This window comes from Coturnix japonica, chromosome 5 (assembly GCF_001577835.2).
Source record: "Coturnix japonica isolate 7356 chromosome 5, Coturnix japonica 2.1, whole genome shotgun sequence".
Taxonomy (NCBI): Eukaryota; Metazoa; Chordata; class Aves; order Galliformes; family Phasianidae; genus Coturnix; species Coturnix japonica.
The window spans coordinates 9,402,729-9,414,522 of NC_029520.1; the positions used below are offsets into that span (position 1 = coordinate 9,402,729).

At 36.7% G+C, this 11,794-nt stretch overlaps 1 protein-coding gene and 1 long non-coding RNA gene across 3 annotated transcripts in view; one reads left to right on the top strand and one right to left on the bottom strand.

The window, feature by feature from the left end:
• The window catches only part of LOC107314501, a 48,769-nt gene extending 38,414 nt beyond the window's left edge, over positions 1-10,355 (top strand). For both annotated transcript variants that reach the window (XR_001555469.2, XR_001555468.2), the window contains 2 exons: positions 6,247-6,328; positions 8,597-10,355. This is a non-coding gene — a long non-coding RNA (uncharacterized LOC107314501). The remainder of the gene's footprint in view (positions 1-6,246; positions 6,329-8,596) is intronic.
• The window catches only part of CHID1 (chitinase domain containing 1), a 90,659-nt gene that overhangs the window by 54,431 nt on the left and 24,434 nt on the right, over positions 1-11,794 (bottom strand). The window lies entirely within an intron of this gene.

The following is an 11,794-nucleotide window of genomic DNA, read 5'->3' on the forward strand; positions in this document are numbered from 1 at the left end:
CTTTCCTTAACATTCTTCTCAGATACACTAGTGTTCTTACTTGATTCTTACATCAATTGTTCAACCCAGTTAACTAGGACACTTAATAACTGCTGACAATAAAACCCCAACTACTCAGGTTTGGAATTGTCCATCTAATCTAGACTAAATTTGCATGTACATGGACTACAGCAATCACTGTAAGAGGAGAAATTGACCGCAGAGATGACTTTTACTGCACACCAGTTACCGCAGTGAAATAACAACAGCAAGACCCAAGAGAAAACAACAAAAGAAACCCTGTATTCCACTATGGAATATGCAATAAATCATTTTCTTCACCTGAGGTCTGGACATACTATCTATCATGACATTTGGGACAGAAACCCAGGTGCTGAATGAACCTGCCTATCTTGTCTATCCTTTCCTAGGGAACCACTGCGTATGGAAAAAACAAGCGCTCTACTTTTTGAGCATAATGTTTAAAGAGACAGAAGCATTTTTAAGAGGTGACACAGTCCAGTTCTTATTTGGACTACAACAGCTGCCCAAAACACATTAATAGCTCTGCTTTAAGGCAGGTCAGTTTCATTGAGAGGTGATACAGCTTCCACCATGTGCTCCAAAGAAATTAATTTCCTTGGCTAAAATACTGATTTTTCTTTTCAAACTTTGTTTCTATAACCATTCTTCCCATTTTTAGCCAAGCCACTTTTCACTTGACTAAGAAGTTGTGGCAGATTCACACTGATGGCCAGCTGAGCTCCATCCCAATCACCCACTCCTCAAAATAAGACAAGGAGAAAATATGATCAGGGAGGCAGGGGGAAAGACTCATAAGCTGAGATAGGGACTACTTAATTAAAGAGGAAAAAAGAGAAATAAATAAAAAAATAAAAAACAAACAGTGAGAAAACAATTATTCTCTACTCGTTAGCAAGCAATGTTCAGCCTCAGTATGCATAGTGATTTTTTTCAGGAGGACAGTCATTTTCAGAAGAAGAAAATCCCATTTTCTTTCCCCTTTCCCAGGTTTTATTTCCTAGTGTGATTTCTTATGGCATGGAATTAGACTCCTGGTCAGACTGGGTCAGCTGCCCCAGCGATGTCTCCTCCCTATCTCTTGCCCATTCCCAGACTCCCAGCTCTTGCAGGTTTGGAGAGAATCTCAGTGCTGTGCCAGCACTGCTCAGCATGAGACAAAACTTCAGTGGGACAGCCAGAAACTGTTCTAGCTACAAATACAGAGCACAGCATTATATGGAGTGTTGTGGGGAAACCAAACTCCATCTCAGACAGACCCAGTGCAGAAGCTCTTTTAAGATTCTCCATTTTCATTTGTAGGCTTCTGACACAAATTCCTGTTAGACAATACAGAAAGAGAGAAACAGCTATTCCCCTGAGATCGCAGCTCTTATTTGCATATATTCCCTTCAGTTTGTTAGCATCTCCTGATGGTTCACTGTTTTATGCATATAAAAAAAATGACGATAGCAAAGTACATAAATGTCAGAGACTCAGATGAAATCTCATTTTTCTAGCAATTTCTCTATACACAGCTTAGAATTTCACTGTCCCTTTTGATTATGCTATCCTTTCAAACCTAAGTGCACAGTAGCTTGTATCATAGCTTAAGAATCTCTATGACCTGCACCTTGCAAATAGCATATGGTCATTTGTATTGAAAATCCCATTAGCATTTACCGATAAGTATTTCTATAGGGTTTTGACTTTGTCATCTTTCATATTGAGAGACTGGAAAAAAATATTTCAACCATGCAAGCCATTTCATTTACTTTCAAATGAATCTACGTTCTCAATTACTTCTTGTCTCACTATGATTACTCTCAAAATGAAATAAGATAAGAAAAAAAAGGTCTTGTAACTGAATGCTATTCCCTGCAAGTTTGAACTGCATTCTTGTTTGGTTACCTCACCTTCTCCCACTCTTATAAGGGAGAGCTTTTCTTTATCCTCATGTCTCTGAATAGTCCTTCATAATGGAAAACTGATTGATTTTTCTGTTTCCTCTATACATTTATTTCAGAAGTCATCTGCTCAGTAATGACTTAATTCTCTTGTTGTGTGCAATTCTGTTTTCTCTGTAAACCAGCTGTTTGCAAATCTTCCATTCTCTGCTCTTTCATCACCACAGATCTTATTAGTTTTCATAGCTCCTCACAGTTAGCTGCAGTGAAGTATAAATGCTATTGCATTTTATGAACAGACCACTGAATTCAGTTAATACATGATCACTGAATACAAATGCACTGGTTCTTCTGCATCCAGCCTGTTCTACAGTTAACATGAGATAGAGCTAAATCCCTACTCTGTGGAGCATGCAATTCTAGGCATTGATAATGAAGCAGTTAAATGAATAAACAAACTAAAATCCTTAACCATTTTTTTTCCCAGTAAAAATCCTCTTGGCAGTTCTGTTACTACTCTGTATCATTTTAACTCCACCAAAATCTTAGAAGGATGACAGCTCATTGAAGTAATTCTCCACCATAAAAACTTTAAAAAAAAAAAAAAAAAAAAAAAAAAGATCCTGGTTTCTATGGACATTTTGCAACTAGATTCTCTGACGTCTTATAAATGTTCCACTACAATGCCCTCTCACTGCTTGGTCTTGAGGAAATAGATGCCAATTCCATGAAGTGGCAGGGATGTGACTATAAAATTCTATCCTTATGTCCACTTTGTTTGAAACTGGTCAAATACTAAATAAGCTTCTGCAGAGGGATGAAGAACAGAACAGATAAAGCTTAGAGACACCTTGTTTTCTCTGAAATCAGGATAAAAATAGAACTAATCTGTGCCTGCAATAGTATTGGATGAAGCAGGCAAGTCAACAATGGGACCTTCATATGATACTCCTGTTCAGAGGCTTGAACAGTAATTATAGATCTAATCCTTGCTGTCAGAGAAGAACGTGACCATACTGAACGATTATCCAAAAAGACAGATTCTCAGACAGATGAAAACAGATTTAATACATAATATGGTCTGAATTCCATGCAGCTGATAGGGGGCTTTAAAATGCACAGCATGATCTGACCTCTCTCCATCAGTGAGCACATCCTTGCAGGCAATGTATCGAGGCTGTTATACAGATGCACTTGCTTGGTAAGCAAAATGCACATGATTAGTATTCCAATACGTACATTTGTATCACTGCATTCTTTTTCTACAGTTCCCTTCTGAGAGAACAAAAAGTTGGAAAAGCTGAAGAAATCTAAACAATAGTACACCCCAAATCTCAGTTATTCTTTACTTGAAGGCTTGAATCTCTCACCTTTTTTTTTGTTCTCATAGACAATCATGTTATTTTGGATACATATCTGGGGGAAAGAGAGAAAGTTTAAAATGTATCTAACATCTGAAAGGTAATATTTGCAAGCTTCTCTGTAGGAAAGCACTAAGAAGGAACACTAATAGCCAACATCTACTGCTTTTCATTTAATTTATTTAATATATGCATTATAATTATTATATACCTTGAGAACCTTTTGGTTTATGAATTCTCTTCCTCTGGATTTAAAATGCTCAACAGCTACCACAGGAAAATGGAGTGTTTCACTGTCTGCAGTACAGATCTAAACACAGAATTTATACTGACCGGCTTTTAGGGTCTAATTTATTGACAACATATGGCTTTGTAAACTGGGAATATATTTTTATTAAGTGTGCAAACAGTAACAGTGAGTTTAGTAAATACAAACAAACAGGATTGCCAAACAAGCTGATAAAAAGCAAAAGCATGAGCATTGGTTTTATTTTTCATTTATGTTTATATTTTCTGGTTTGATTTCATGGAGATCAGTCATTTTACATTATCAGTTTTCAGTCACAAGGGACAAGGGAAGGAATTTGCTTTGCTGAATGAAAACTTATCATTTGTTATCACAAGCTTATCATTCTGGGACAGCATCACATAAGCACCATGTGCATTTTAAAACAAAATTACTGTCGGTTATAGCCTTCTTATTTAATGGATGCCATTACTGGCCCTACAGCTAACCTGGTTAAACAGTTAGTTGGAGTCATGATGAGTACCAACATCACAGTAGGGATCGAAATTATGAGAAAGAGGATCCTCCATCTCTTAAAGTGACATTAATGAAATGAGATGACTTGGAGTTAAGATCAGAAAACATGAGATCCTCATACTATTTTGCATAGTTCTACATTTCTTCCTTGATTTCTATGCATTTGTAATATTTTGAGCCAATATTCCAATGACAAGCTATGTTATCTCTCTGTCTTCCTGGTACCTTTTGCAACTGAACTCCTGTTGCAGTTAATGTGTGTAGCTTTGCCCATTCATCTACTGAATTCACATTCCAGATTATAATTTAGCAGAGGTACAGAGTATCTGAGAATGCTACTCATGTTTCCACATAGCAATGAAAGAATGTGAAAAATCCGCTAAAACCAAAGACCAAACATTTAAACACTGTTTAAACAACTCACGCAAACACTAGAACATTTTATGGTAAATGTCAAAGAGCCTGTGCTGAAATTTTCAGACCAGGTTTTTGAAAAATATGAATGAATGGCTCACAATTCAGGCCAGAGGTTGTCCCTGCAGTAATGCATCAGCTTACTGATGCACAGAACAAACGGGCAAGCTATTGTCTTTCGAATACAGATCATCAGCTGTCAGACTTCCCTGTTCAGCATAAGGGTTGATTATCTCTGACAACAATCTCTGCTTGGAACAGGACAACAAATGACTATAAATTACAAAACAAGCAGACTTGAGGTAGACATTAGGGAGAATTTTCTAATGGAGCAGGTAGTCTGGGAGCATTATGCTAACACTTGTGCACTGGTAGATTTTAAGAACTCATTCAATTAAATTCCCACCAGAAGTGACTTATAGTTTATTTTGCCTTAGAATAATGCACCTTCCAACACCATTACCTACTATCCATGTACACTAAATTCACAGAGAAAAATCTCCATCCCTTCTAATGTACTGCCTTCAGCTGCTGTACTAATTTCACAAAAGGAATTATAAAATTAAGATGCCTTCAGAAAGCGTAAGGACTCTCTCAGTCAGTTGCTCACCAGAAAAACCATAACTTGAACAACAAAAATGAATCCATCCTAAAAACACAAGCATGACTTTTCCTGATTTTATTAGCATTCCCAACTTTTTATTCTATTTTTCTCAATGGCAAGAATCTCTCTACTAAACTCTCAAATTAGATCAGGATAGGCAACCCAAATCAAAAAGAAATCTAGACAATTTGACAAGCAAGAAAACTGTTAACTGAGTGCCAGATATTCACAATACAAAAGAGCTGGGAGTGGTCATTTCACAAAATAAGAGAGATCCACATCACTGGGGAACTGACTGACAAATAAAAACTTGCTGTATTTTTGGTCAGGAAACAAAATAGGATTTATGAACCAAATGGAATTTTTGCAGAACACTGAGGGCTGGCACTCTTCCTTAATATGCATATCCCATCCCAGCTGTTGCCTTTGCAATACTTGCTCTCCAAATAGAGACAAACACGGGATCTGTTCTTGTCATGGAATAGCCCACTCAGTTTTCATGAAGCCAGACTAATTACCTGTGGCCCATCTGGTTTAAACCAGCAACAGAGCTCAAGGAGGAAAAATGTGCCAACAACTACTGGTCCTGAAAAGACAGCACAAAATCCCATCAGACACCCAGGGATAAATGAGCCTGAAAACTGCTGTCCTTTCTTTCCACTGACAGATTCTTTCAGCTAGGGCTGAGGCATGCTGGCAGGTCAGTCTGCACTGCTTACACTGTATTTTTCAGGTGACTTAAGAATTTGCATCTGGAATTTGTTATAAAATAAATTTTTCCATTTGACAAAATCAGATACATCTGAATATCAAAAAAGTAGTTTATTTCAGTAGTTGTCTCTGTATTTACTGTTTACATTAAAGCTATGTTATCTGTTCACCTTTACTATCATCCCTGTCACATTGCTTCAGCCTATTTAGAGGAGTCGTTTATGCAAAAAAATGAACATTCACTGTGTCACCATTTGGTTCTCCTAATTTCCAAACTACTCTAGTAAGTTAAGTGCCAGGGCTGAATGCCCAGGCAAGGCATGCTCCAGTAGCAGAACATCATGCAAAACGAGCTTGTACCCTAGAGCATATGAACCTAATTTAAAAATTCTAACACACCAAATGTATGCTTAATTCCTCCTCGCAAAAACTAAAATGCTCATCTCCATCACTTCTTTTTTTTTTCTTTTTTTTTCTTTTGGAAAGTTTTCCAACATCGCTCTGAAATTTATGCAGTCATCGCTGGATGCAGCTGGCTCATATCTGGTAGCTACGAACACCAGACATGGTAAGGAATATATTCTTTTATACTCACCTCTCTTTGACCATCATTAGCTGACCTATGGATTATTTTAATGACTCTCTCTAGTGAGAATTCAAAAGCTGGTAGTCTCAACACTTGAAAATACTGTCAGTCTGCAGTTGCATTAATTTTATACAATGAGGGGCAGTCTTTAAAAAGCCACTTACTTCTATGAGTTGATGTGTTCCTCTCAAGTCCTTTCTAGATCTACAAAAAATGCCCCTTAGATGTCCCTTAGAGCCATTAATAAACATCCAGATTTACTGCAGCTAACAGATCCTAATCTATTAAGAGATGTAACTGGCAGATCTTCAATTAAAGCCTCTGCACAGTAAAGAAACAAAACCCATGAGCCCAATGCCATGATATAAAGTATGACTCAGAAGTATTACTATCATTAGAAGAGATTATCAAACTTTTCCCAATAACAGTTACTCAGAAGTATTGAGCAGTCATTTCCTATCTAGTTTTCTGCTCTCCTCAATATAAACTCATATTTCAAGCTGTATCTTGTCATCCAAGACACACATACCTTAAAAGTTCTCTAATGTGCAATAGAAACTATTACACCAGTCATAGTGGTCTAGACAGCCCACTTAAGAATCATTTCTATGCCTTCTACACTGCTGAATTTTATGAACAGACCCGATTTCAAAATCTCCATACATAACTGTACCCTCCATATTCCTGACAGTGCTGTTTTCAAGATACTCACAGGAAGATTAAGAACTACAGGAAAGATGGAAGGCAGGGTGTTTATTATCTCCTAGACATAACAAGTAGGAGACTGTGCTTAGCTACAAAATAGTTTTCAGATTTTGCTTTTTGCATCTCATTTTTTTGTACATTACTTGCCCAAATAAAGAGATGGTCTTCCAGCAACAAATTCCTTTAATAGCAAAACAAGCATGGAAGAGCATCGTTGGTGTATATAGTAGTAAATCATAAGTAACTATAAAATCAATTGTTGTATCTTATGTGGCTTCATGTGTCAAATTGGAAAGAAAAGCAAGGAAGAAAACATGTAAAATGACCAGAAAAACACAGCAAGAGTATAATTGATTCCAAAAAGATTACATTATTATGTATTATTATGGCCAGGTTTGCCACAAACATTTTAGTTTGTCACAATGTTAATCGTAGGTACTGGTGAAAGCAGAATCCTATTTAATAAACTCTACTTCACAAAATTGTTTTTTTTCCCTACAGTATGCTGTTAATTTAAATAGCCAGTTTATTTAAAACTTCATCTAAAACAAGCAAAGGATTTTCTGCTGTTTTGTTCCCTGATATTGTTTACTTGTCAAAATTTAAAGGATCTCCATCCTGCCCACAAGTTAAGGCAAGGCAGTGAATCTTCAGCAGCTTCTAAACATGACAAATATTTAGTAAGAAAACACAAATTATTTAAAAGATTACCTATTACCTATAACACACATGCAAAAACACTGGTTGATTGTGGCATCTACTGAGCTGGGCAACTGCAATGCAAATAAGCAATTTTCCATCATAAACTCCTCCTGTTTTCCAGCAAAGTATTCCTGCATAAATTTGTAGCAAAGGAGAAAGGGAGTGTGGCAGCAGAAAGTAAAATAAAGGAACAAGTTCTCTGTCCTGCTGCCAACCATAGCCAAGATGAAGGACAACAAAAATTAGCAGATTCTCTCTGCTAACTGAAAAGCTCTGAAGAGCAGAAATGAAGATTGAATAGATTCTGCTAATTTTCATTGCACGACAGGTTTGGAAAGAAAGTGTTGAAGCTATTTAAGACAGTCACCTCTACAATGTTGTTTTGCAGACAGAATAAATTGAATAGCTAAAATCTGAATTTTAGAGAAGTGGAAGTTTAGAGGTGGAAAATACTGACACTGTTCTTAAAGGAGCTTTAACTAACAGGGAGAGAGATTGTAGATTTTTCTACTCTTACATATTCAAATGTGGACATCTAAAGTTAGGGATGCTTGCTGAATTTTGAATGAGGAGCACATATTATGTTCAAATATTTGAAGACAGAAGAGTGGTTCAGGTTCCTGCAGCTTTCAAATGAAAGCAGCTGCACTACTGCTGTGCATCTCAGGAAGCTAATAAAGACAAATGCTTTGATATGGACTATTTGCCAAGACTTCAGCAGTATTAATACATTCTTTTCCAAGTCTAGAACTAAAAAATAAATAAATAAATTAATTAATTAATAAAATAGCATTCTAGAACAGCAAATTGAAGAATCTGAATATGAGAACTTCTGTTTTGCAGGATATTTTGGCACAAATTGGAAATCCTTGTTTTCAGCCACCTCTGCTTCCAGCTGCTTAAACGATTTTCATCAATTTGGTTGTCTGGCTTTCTGCTAGAGTTCCGAGAACAAATGTTCACTGTTTTAGCAGTTACTTCCTGTACATATCTGAAGAGATTGCAGTAAGTTTCGTATAACAAAGGTTGTAATCATTTGAACTTTAGCAACAATATTTTAAAAAGTAGTTCTCATCAAGATGACAGTAGTTGTCCCTCCCCCAAATTCACTGTAGACAGCTTAGACAGAGTACAATTCACACCATTATACAATGGTGGATGTTGGTACACAAAACTTACAGGTCTAAGAGACAGCTGAATGCCACAACAAACAAAAACATGAAGAAATATCCACTTATTCTGACCAGTCAGAATGGTGGTCTAAAGGAAGAAAATTGCTACATAAACATCTATATATGAACAGCAGAGAAAACGAATGAAACTTCCAAGTTTCTCTGGAAAGGTTCTCTCTTCACTTCCTGCTCCAACAGAAGAAGCATTTTTTAATCTGGATAATGTGATAATTTAATCTGGATAATGTGATAATTACTGCGGAAAGGTTCAGTATACTCTAACCTTTGCAACCCTTGTGCAATTCTGGAAGGATTTCAAACAAGTTTCCTTTGAAAAAAAAGACTAAGTACTAAAAAGAGAGTAAATAATTACTATCTTGGTATAGTTCTGCCTAAGCAGCATGAAATATAATAGGAACCTGCAATAACTGCCTTCTCCCCAACTCCCTAAGAATGAAGAATACTGTTACTGTTTCAGAGCCACCAGAGACAGCCTTTCTATGACAAAGAAAGAACAAGAAACAAAGCTAAACCAGTGCAGAACTATTCCTGCTGACCCTTTTTGGGAATGTCAACAGACCTTGTTTCTGTAACAACGAGTATACTGTGACAAAGATTATCAAAATAATGCTATGTGCCATTTGAACATAAATTACATTATCTTTGATGCCTTAAATCAAAAGCACTTGAAGTCAGAAAGGAGGAAAATTGCTGAATCACAGTGAAGCACTGTCAAGGTTTATAATCTCTCTAGTGTAAGTACAGCTATGAAGTAATGGCTTTTGAGATACTTTCAGTTTTTCTAAAAGTCCCTCATCTCATAATGCATATATAAAACAAAAATATCCTCAGCAAGCAACCTCTCATTCCTTTTAAAAATGTAGTGTGAAGAACACTTAGCCTTGGCATAATCCACATCAGTTATCAAATTTTAAAACTTCAGACTGTTTGCAATGTAAAAAGTGCTTTGATTTCCAACTCTTTTTCATTAAAACAGATCGACCACAGCAAGGCACAGCAGTTAAAAATTATGGTTGGAACATAGCTGAGAATTGAATACAAGCAGGAACACACTGAGATTCTGTGTTTCACATATGCACATAGCAAATTGCTCAAAGAAGGAAGGAAACAGCCACATTATCTGCTAGAGCCTGTTCTATCATATGCATTTTGTGTTGATTTTAGATAAGTAATGAAATTCATGTCAGGCTCTAAATTTAACAGCATGACTATCTCCAGTGTTTTTGACATTGTTTTGGAACTGCTTTGTCTGGTATTTTGATCCAGGTTAAAGATTTTAACTGGGGATAAAAACATGTCTACAAAGTCTTAATCTAAGAACAGAATACCAAAGCCTTCAGCTCCCTTCATTCCTTTGCTGTTATCTGCCCCACCTACCTTTTTTAATCTTAACTAAAATTAAAACTTCAGATTTCTGGCTTGCCTCAAACTTTAGTAGGAAGGCTTAACAATGAAAGTTTTCAAAAAGAACCTACTAACAAAGACTAAGGTTAGCTTGAGTCTTAGGTGCATGGCCTGCGCAAGGAGCAACCCACAGATCAAGGGAAACAAGGGAAACAAGGGAAAGGTGTACTTGTGAATGCTTCCTTTGTTCCTGGGACAGAGGAAGGAGGTTACAGGTTACTCTTTCCTTCTTCTCTCAGTGGCTCAACTTTTCCTCCTTATACTCTTCTGCAAAACAGGCACTTAGGGGCCATTTATTGTGTCACCCAAATAAATTAATAAAGGCGTTGCTCTTCCTTTCCTCCTTGCAGTCCTCCAAGCTCTCCTCAAATGAGACATTTTTTCTTTCTTTCCTCTAATCACTCCCATTTTTCTAAATCTTCCTATAAACATAGTACCCCAAACGGTTTTCCATGATATTTCCCAGCACTGGGAAGTGTAAAATTTACCTCTTGTCACCTTGACACCTCCCTGACAGTCATCTCAATATGAAAAGTAATTATCCCATATACCACATTCTGCAGGGACATTCTGCTCAATCACCTCTGATTTGTACTCGCAAGCATGGTATTAAGATACAGGTAAGAACAGAGTCTATTTTGTATGCTGTTATTTAATATTATCAAGCTGGACTTGATAGAAATACTGACGCATAAAGCCACCTTGTGTTACTTCAGGCTTCTTGAACAACTGAATCGATCTGTTAAAATTGTATTCCATGTACTCTAAGCAGGACTGATGCATTTGAATCTCCAAGCACAAACAAAGTGGCAATCACTAGTTTAACACTCTGTAACACTAAGTGTGAACTCTTAACAGTAATAAAGTGACCGGTGCAAAAACGCAGCTCTGTCCTACCCTGGGGACATGATGAAGCAAGTTCTTACTGTCTTAAACATGATCTTGAAAATAAAGTTGTCAGCAGTATGTCAAACAAATCAAGGGATTTCTTGCATTTACTTCAGATTTTACTCCTCACTTCGAGATTCTATACAGCTTCAAGAGAAGGAATGATCTGCTAGTCAAGGAGTAGCCTATGTGTTGCAACCTGAAGACAGCACTTGTAAAAGGATATCCATCACATAGGACATAAACTGCTTATCCTAAGTATCTATATGCAAGTAAAGAACACAGTCTTATTGTATTATGAAGTTTGTCATGCAGCCAGTATTATTTTTATTGGCACTTTGTTCACAGGCTTCTACTTCATCAGACAATAAAACTCCAAGGAAAGTCAACAATCTGTAGATATAGAGTTATTTCACACAGTTTTCAGAAGGAATAACAGCTTTTAATGACTTAACAGCCACAAAGCTGATCCTTAACACTGTTATGCTGTGTCTTATGTCTGTAATAAACCATACATGCTAGAAATGTGCTGGTTACATCTACTTTCATAATCCCT